The sequence below is a fragment of the Hippoglossus stenolepis genome, chromosome 24 (assembly GCF_022539355.2).
Source record: "Hippoglossus stenolepis isolate QCI-W04-F060 chromosome 24, HSTE1.2, whole genome shotgun sequence".
In the NCBI taxonomy this organism is placed as follows: domain Eukaryota; kingdom Metazoa; phylum Chordata; class Actinopteri; order Pleuronectiformes; family Pleuronectidae; genus Hippoglossus; species Hippoglossus stenolepis.
In genome coordinates this window covers 9,390,520-9,399,869 of record NC_061506.1, presented here as the reverse complement: position 1 = coordinate 9,399,869, position 9,350 = coordinate 9,390,520, and the positions used below count along the sequence as shown (strand labels likewise).

The following is a 9,350-nucleotide window of genomic DNA, read 5'->3' as shown; positions in this document are numbered from 1 at the left end:
TTTACAGTTATGTTCAGCTTCATGCGTCGTTCTGTTTATGTAGAGATGTTTTCACATGTTGAATGCTGGCACCAAAAGGGTTAAGATAAGATAAGATAAGATTAGATAAAATAAGATAGACTTTATTAATCCTAAAGGAAGTTCTTGTGCCAGCTTGCTCCAAGATTACAGTAGCACAATATATAATAGAGTACAGAGAATAGCACAATAGTATTCAGTCAAAGATATATCAGTAAAAATGAAAGGATCAAGTACATATGGAGTAAACACAGAACCAGTGCCTTCAAAAACCACAATAGAAATAAAAAGTAAAGTAACTGACCCTGATAGACATTTTCCTTCATTGTACATCTGTGCATTGTTTGACTTCCAGATTTCAAAATGAAAGCTGCCGTGTGTGCCGTCCTCCTCTTGCTGACTCTACATCAAGGTATTTCTTATTCTTTCATATATGGAAGAGAAAATACTTCTTTGTCAAGGCAGAAACATGTTACATAAAGAAACATTTAGCGAATAGTATAGTATAGCTGATGTATCAACTGAGAGAGACTTTCCTCTGAGTGTTCAGCTCCGTGTTGACATGACCTCACATCATCTCTGCACATGCACGCCGCGAATCTCTTGTGCAACCGCATCACGAAGCTTCTGGATTCACATCTGGTGACTGCGGAGGTCACCGGAGTTCACCGTCATGCTCATGAAACCAGTGGGAGACTTGTGCTTTGTGACATGGGGAATTATCTTGCTGGGAGTAACCGTTAGACCAGTGATTCTCTACAAAATTTGAGTCTACTTCTCAGTAGTTGGACTTTTTTATTTCACGTTTGTGCATGACAGCACTGTTGAGTCTGTTAAAAAAAGGCTGAAGTTACTGAATTGTTATGTATGTTGTTTTACCTTGTGTCCTTAAGATGCACTTTTTGGTTTTGAATTAAAATGCAGCTAATTGAGTGTAAAAGGGAATATTTCCCTCTCTAGCATCGCCACCTGCTGGTTGTTTTGGTTTGTCATTAAACTTGTTTTTTTGTGTTGGCATACTGTGATATTCTGTACTACCTCAGGTTCAAACTGCACCATCTTTTCATTAAATACATTTGAGAAGTTGAACATTTTCCTCGATTTGGGTCGCGGCTTGTCATTAACGGGTGATGGTCCCGAAGCCAGACCAGTTGAGAACCATTGCGTTAGACAATGGTGAGCTGTGGCTATAAATGGATGAACATGATCAGCAGCAATACTCACATAGACTGTGACATTCAAACTGTGATTATTCCGTATTAAAGGGTCAAGAAAACCTACTTTAAATAATCAAATCTACTGGTTCTTATGAATTAACTTTTTATGATTTGCTTATTTTTTTTGTGTGCAACTGCTCATAAATATGTGTGTGTGTGTGTGTGTGTTGTTGTTGTTTCAAGCTGAGGCCCTGAAGTGTAACTACTGTTACTCTAAGGGAAGTAATCTCTGCACCACTACCAGCACTCAGACCTGTTCAAGCAGAATGGCCGCGTGTGCTGCCGTCATATTGACGGCCCCACTAAGTGAGTACGCCACTGGATGGATTTTTTCCTGAAGTTGAATTGATTTAAAGTCACTCTCTATGCTTATTAATTTTGATCAATATCTGAACTTAAAGGGATAGTTCATCCCCCCCAAAAAACGAACATGACTCCGTGCAACTTACTTTCTGCCAAAAGCATTTTAGAAGTTTGGAGAAAGACTAGAATGGCTAAATGTGTCTATAATGATAAGCCTGGGATTGTGGTGGGGATTTGCAATTCAAATTTAACACTTTATTACAACTAGAATTGTCTGAAGATCCTAATGATGTGGTTTGGCATTGCGTTCCTCCGGGGGGGGGCTTTGGTTTCCCCAGGTCAGTCTCTTTTGCCTGGTGTCCCCAAAGTCCCTTGAAACGCTCCTGCTCAGAACTTTGTCTTTGGATTTCGTCCCTTCAAGATATTATACTGAAAGTGTACATGAACCATAATGGTATCTCGTTTTTAAATACCCGATGAAACATTTAAATGACATCGATACAATATGGACCTAACATAACTTTCTTATATCGTTCCAGACAGTTCATTCCGCTCGTGCATGAACATGGCAGTGTGTCAGGGTTACATCTCGACACCGGGCGTGTTCGCCACATGCTGCACCACCGACCTCTGCAACTGAGCCCCTTCACCTCAGCGTGGGGCCATTGGGATGTTGGATGATCCATTTCTACTGTTTATAAAACCAAAAAAGCAGGCGTTGGTCCACAATGTCAGGTCAAATTGAAACCGTTGAGGATCTGTACTGCTTTGCGACACTAGGTGGCAGTAGAGCGCTGTGAAGGTGAGCATACCACTGCCAGTGTGTCTGTGTGAGAGTGTTTTTTTTATGTGAATTATTAAAAAAGACAAAGAAATGAAACTAAGTGATGTGGCTTATCATTTGTGATAAGCCACATCACTTAGTGTTGTGGCTTATCATTTATTAAAGCCAAGTCATTTTCACCTGTGGATTATCTGTGGAGCAGAAACATGTTGTTCCAGTCCCAAGCAAAGATCAGCAGGACCAGAGATAGATGTGTTCTCCTTTGTGCGGGCTGCAGCTCCCTGCTTATGAGCTGATGGCTCGTTTTGTCGCTTGTAAGAGCAATTTAGCATCGTAAGGATATCGTGCGTTAAACCAGATCCGGTGCCAGCCACAGTTAATTAGGGGAAATGCTCTATGCTGTCTGAATGTTTTACAAAGACCGATCCTACTGTGTATTAGAGCATATTAAAGTTGTCAACACATGGGCCTGCATGGAAACACAAATGTTTAACTGAACACATGCAGGTTGTAGACCACCAAGAAACTGTCTAATTAGATCAAATATTAACCAACTGTGTATTCTCAGGAAAAAAATATTCATAACAATGTCATTTTAAACATTTTATTTGTTTTTACAATATATATTAGGTAGATACTTGATATTACTTTGTTTGGCCACAGATACATGACTTTAAAATGGAGCTTTACTGCCACCAGCTATAAACGACAACACACTGTTATGTAGATATGTCAACATAGATATGTAAATGAATATAATGCCTGTAAAAAATATTCAACTCAATAATCAATAATGATATTTATAACAATTATATCTTTTCCACAACCGGTCGAGGCAGATGGCCGCCCACATTGAGTCTGGTTCTGCTAATTTAAACCTCAACATGTAGAATGCCTTGAGATTATGAATATTATTACTTGGCGCTATACAAACACTCAATGGTACTGAAGTTTAGAAATGTTGTTTTTAAAGGATAGGGTTGCTCATGATCATTAAGCCAGCTGAGTTTTCTTCTTACCCTGTTCATCTACATGGGACGTTGTTACTGACTGACACAATATGAACACTACAACTACAAGTAGCCACAATGAATCCTCTTTGGCGGGTGAGGGGCCTCATCTTGAGGGACACACTAAGGAGCCTGTTTCGGGAATAGACCGGTTTCTCCTCTAGAATAATAGGAGCCCGTTGCGGTCATTCAAGCATGTGATCAGGACTCTCTGTGCAGGTACACCGAGCACGTCCAGAGGGGGGGGGAGACCCCGGGGCAGAGCTGGAGGGAGTACATAAATCCCATCTGGCCTGTGAATGTCTCCCGATTCACCGGGAGCAGACGGAGAGAGTAGCTGGGGGAGATGCACATCTGGAATGTGTTGCTTTGCTTGCTGCCCCTGCGACCGGTAGCAGAAGCGAAAGTGTTAGTGGAAAACCTGGAAGCATTTTCACAGAAATTGGCCATTTTACCTGTGATGGAGCACATTCAAAGTGCAGTTTTTACTGTTTTGCTTTTAAAAGGTGTGAATGGAACAGCTGTTTGTTGTTGACCAGAACAACTCTGTTCAATCTTCAACTTTCCTATCATGTCATGTTAAACTACAGGGGCACTCGGAGACCACAATCTTCCGCCAAGGCTGATTGGCCACTTCATCACCATATCGCATGTTGAGATCAGATCCATGTACAAAGAAATGCTCTGCAAACTACAACATATAAATATAAAATAATAAAATATAAATTCTGATATTCTCTAACAGCTGTAATTGGATTTGCTGTTATCGTACCGTACCTGAAAGATCATCCATTAAAAATCTATTTCGATAATCCGGATCATTGTCGGGACCACACCAAATTGTTCGTAGATATTATCTCTCTACAAATGCCTGACATGTGTCATAAAGATGTCTGCATTATTTGTTGAGAAATTATAAAAAGAATTCAATATAATATGTAAAAGAAGGTGAAAAAAATTGTTCTTCCCTGAATTTGACTGCAACCTCGTACCAACTTTCCACCAGTTTTGTGTGATTGTGCCAACTAAATACAAACAAACAAACCAATGCCGATGGGAATATAACCTCCTTGGTGAAGGTAGTACTTGTCCTAAGGTATTTAATCATGAGCAACCCTAGCAACAGAAAACCACATCATTGTACTGTATACAAACTTCCATGGAGTGTAGCTAGAGAGAAACCCCAGAAGGTGGACTCCCCCCTCCCCGGCACATACTCAGTAAAACCACAGGAAAAATCGCCAACCTCCTCCTTTATGAGGTGCACCCCATTAAGTGGGGCTTCCCTTCAGTAACAAGTGCCTGAGAGCAGTGTGGAAATACCATGCAGCTGTCTGCGTGAAGCCTGGAGGACCCCACACTGAAAAGTGGGATTCCACCAGCACGCATGCAGAGAGGAAGACACGCACGCAAACAAACATGGGCAGAAACAATGGGGGGAAAAAAACGTGATGGGAAATCATGGACACAATCCAATTTTGGGGGTTCAGGAAGAGCAGGAGACGTGCATTCAGTTCACAATGAAAGGTTTATTTAGAAATGGGAAGACATGAATCGAGGCCCCTGCGAAAAGAAAAAAGATAAGACGCTTATAAGTAAAGCCAGTAACGTTTATTTCCCTAATATTTATAAAAGCTAAAATGATTGAGTTACTGAGGCCACAGAGATACAACACATACCATTACGTGAATAGCGGGGGGGGCCAGTGTGTCGGCAGCGATCACTACCACTGCAAGGACAAACAACACACTGTTCAAGTGACCACCACCATTCAGGCTTACCACACCGCATGCAAAGTGGTGTGCAACCCACGACTACCCCCCCCCAGGTCGTCCGGCTGCCTAAAACCAGGGGTCCAGGGTCATAATAAAATATAAAAAGAAACATTCAACACAATAGAGGTAGAGGCAAAGCAGCAGTCTGGCACTTGATCTGCAAAGAGGGGGGTCTATACCTCTCAAGCACGGGGCTGCAGAGAACACTTCAATCTGGGTTGGCACACCCAGCCACAGAACTGAATGTACAAGCAACCTCGTTAGATTTTCACACAGAAAAGTCTAAAACCCGTCTTTTTCTCCCAGTCTCCCTAACCTGCACAAACACAGCAGCATACTATCTACCAGGCGTCAGGCAAAGAGGCAGCAATTGCCTGCACCTGTCCTTATAAAGGGGGGGAGCTCTCTAATCCCTCCCACCAGGCCGGCCCTCACAGTGTGTATATGTTGTCGATCCATCCTAAAGATAGTTGTCATACAGCATATCAGATGGCTTGTGAATTTAGATTTTTGACACATGTATTGTGTTGTTTGCTGACAATCCGAAGAGTTTAGTACTGGATTACGTTGCTGCACAGAAGAGCTCATTAGCCAGCTACTCGGATACTTTTCCCCAGGCTATATTTATATATGTGTATATATATATATATCTGATGCAGGTGCCATAAAGCTTGTGTACATTTCCCCCGCATAAACGTCTAATGACTGTGAGTAAAGGAAGTTTGAGTGATTTGTTTATTTCACAGGTCATGTCTGGCAAAACGATAATAATAAAAGCAAAAATATACCAACTCATCACAAATAAAAAGGAGTAACTGATATGAAGCCGGTTTATTACTTTGGGGGTTAACAACAGTCCCAATTTATATACCTGAGGTGTAAATCTTTGATTTCCCCGGTTGACTACCGAAGCACGTGTCGCACTTTAATTATATTCCTCACAGTAACTGGGGGGGATGTATTATTTAATTTATTTTTCTATACAAAGGGATATAGTATAAACCATGGGATTTGCTCATATTGGAGTGTAGAGGGCGGTTGTCATGGTGAGCAGGGGGTTTGCAAAGGGTTCGTAAGATGTGGGTCAGCGGTGGATAGATAGATAGATAGATAGATAGATAGATAGATAGATAGATAGATAGATAGATAGATAGATAGATAGATAGATAGATAGATAGATAGATAGATAGATGTTTTAATTCCCCTAAATCTAAACAGGGTATTGCACTGTTAATCACTGTTAAACTTCCACGTATAAACTGTAAACAAGGCAGTATTGTGTTAGTGCGAGTAGTCAAGTGAAGAGTGGGCCAAGGTCAGTGTCTGCAGCGGCAGTGTTCAGTACACTGACCAATCACGGTTGTTATTGTCCTCATTCAGGAACACCACAGACCTATGGAGCAGGAGTGACCTAACACCACTCTCTCTGTGTTTTCATGAATGGCAGCGGAGAGGTGGAGTCAACACGTCGGTCCAAAACTCTCCTGCAGGGGACCAGTCGATCTGAGGCCCGCTGTGTGTAGGGCTCAGTTTCTTATTGATCTGTCCAAACAACATGGTCAGGGTCAAAGTCATTATCTTATAAAGCTTCTGCATTCATGTAACTCCCGTTGTCTTTGGTAATTGAACTGTATTTGACATTTCGGGGGGGGGAAAAGGACGAGTATTAGCCCCAGCAAATTGGCACACGCGGCTGAACACACAATGAGTCAATTACATCGTCATAGTGTGTTGTTTTTATTTGTGAAACAGTAAGTCAAGCTCTCGGCGGGGAGCTCAGAGGGATTTTCTCCTTCCTGTTGTGGGTGGACCACCAGAGCATCAGCTCCCCACAGATCTGAAGAGACTCACTGCATTAACGGCCTATTTTAGGAATACCCCCTCGCAGATGCAAAACAAAACAGAAAACACTTTCGAGATTTGGGTCATTGGCTCCATTTCATTTATTTTTTTCCTTCCAGTAGGTGTGCTGAGGGGGATTCAGTCAACTGGGTCAAACACAACGTCTGGATAGTCGACGTCGGAGAACCCTCATTGCCTTTTAGTCTGTGAGATTGTACACATAGCTGGGTAATGAACCTGACTCTCTGGGAATCAGAGGTAAAAACTCTCAGCTGCAAAGGCCCATTAGGCCCATAAAGACACAGTTCTATAAAACCAGGGAGAGAGCACCACAGTAGGAGTGTGTTTGTAAATGCAAAGCGGCTGGGAAATATAGGCATCTTGTTAACACTGCGGGGTTCTCCAGCAGCGCAAGCCGGGGCCCCTTGTGCCAGGCATGAGGGAACCGACAACCCCGAGGTGGATCTCTTCAGAGTTTCCAAAACGTCATGTTTTTCTTCTTTCCCTGGGCGAGGAAACCAGCGGTGCCCTGCCTGCTTACGAGAGATATGTTTGTGGTTACTTTAATAGGGGAGTCCATAAAAATGCTGTTGTTTTGTAGATACCAGTGAACATTACAGCTGGGATTCCCTGGAAAACATATCGCCTGTGTCCCCCTGGTTGCACTGAGGAGAAAGCACTCTCACTCTCCGGGAAAAGGTTCCACCTGTGTGTAAAATCGTGGATTCTCCAACGTAAATGTTTCCTCTGCATTAAAATAACAGCAAGAGGTGTGAGATAGCTCCAACATCTGGCCCTGCATAAAACCGCTGGAAATATGCCATCAAGCTTACGAAGCATTGTAACATAATAAGTGTCGAGCTAAAATCGTGGCACGCTGTTTTAAATACATTCATATGAATCTTTTGGTTTCATTGTCAAGTTTTTATGGATTTCTAATGGAAACTTTGACTCGGGTTTGGATAAACAACAAAACTGGGAGAAACGGCTCATGATGCTTGAAATAAATGACCAAACAACAAATCCAATGTGCAGCCAGTCTCAGTCGACGTGGGGCTTGAGGTGGGGTGTACACCCTGGACAGGTAGCCAGCGGTTCGATTCCCAGTCTTCCCCATTCCACGTACCAAAGTGTCCGTGGGCAAGACACTGAACCATAAATTGCCCCTGACAGCTGTGTGGTGTATGATAGAGAAAGTGCCGCACATAGATGCACTGTTTGTGTGAATGGGTGAATGGCAAAATTGGACTCTAAAGTGCTTTAAGTTGTCATCAGGCTCCATATAAAAACTGACCATTTTCCCATTTAGCCCAGAAACTGAACCACACTAATGCAAACCACTGCACCAGCGTCCTGCCCTGAATGTGATGACCTGGTTTTCTGCATCATTAGGTCACAAAATGTGATCTGATCTTCATCGAGTCACAAATGTAGACCAAGTGGGATTTGCTTAAACTAGTAACACACACACACAATGGTGAGGTGTTGTGTCTTTTTTTTGTCTATTAAGCATTTGCAGTGCTGAGGGGGAAATTCCTTTCTTGGATATTCTTAAAGATATTCTAAAAGGTCAATCCTCAGTCTGTCGGACTATTCTTCCTTCAGACCTGCTCCAGCTCAGACATATTGTCAGGATGTTTGTCTGAGCTTGTGGGTATGCCGTGTCCTTTTTACACCATGTACAGTGCATCTTGTTTTTCCCAAACCAGTTGTCAAGCTGCTCTTTGGCAAACTTCTGGTGCAAAGCGACATTTGTTTGGGGAGATAATTTGCGTATGTTAGACTCGTAAACACAGACCTTAGCTAGCTTGATTCCTTTAAGCCTTTAGTTGTTGAACTGGGTTTCTTTTCTATCTCGTTGAACAGTCTTTGTTGTGCTTTCGGACTCAGACTGGTGCTCACGCCCGGGGAGAGTGTAGCCACAGAACTGAGCCGTCTCCGTGCACAGGCAGTTTGTCTGACAGTAGACTGATGCATTTCTAAACTCTTCAACAAACCAACAGTTCCACATCGTACGTCTTCGGGGATCTCGGTCCTGTGAGGCACGGTTCACATCCGCCGATGCTTCATGTTGTGGGTTTTATAAATCACAGCAGCTCTAACACACACGTCTAGTCAGGTTTCATTGATCGGACTCCAGGTTTGCTGACTCCTGACACCAGTTATTGTGTTCTTTTCACAAACAAGATGCTGGAATGGAGGAGGTTGGACTTAAAATAAGGGAAATATAAAATAAGGACATTTTTAACACAAAACTATAGTCACATAAAAGATTGTTTCATACTTCACAAATGGTAAATGGACTGTATTGATCTAGCACATTTCTAGATTTCTAGATCACTCTACCCACAAACATACTACTATGCTAATAATGCAAGCCAAGCTTCCCTTCAAGGTGAAT

General features: G+C 42.4%; 2 long non-coding RNA genes across 2 annotated transcripts; both read left to right on the top strand.

Annotated features, from left to right (window-relative positions):
• Window positions 1-368: 368 nt before the first annotated feature.
• LOC118103156 lies at window positions 369-2,107 on the top strand. Its single transcript, XR_007032430.1, has 3 exons — window positions 369-430; window positions 1,433-1,541; window positions 2,078-2,107. It is a non-coding gene; the product is annotated as an uncharacterized LOC118103156 (long non-coding RNA).
• Window positions 2,108-2,173: 66 nt separating this feature from the next.
• Window positions 2,174-6,711, top strand: LOC124851394. The gene is made up of 2 exons (XR_007032431.1): window positions 2,174-2,340; window positions 6,488-6,711. It is a non-coding gene; the product is annotated as an uncharacterized LOC124851394 (long non-coding RNA).
• The last annotated feature ends 2,639 nt before the right edge of the window (window positions 6,712-9,350 follow it).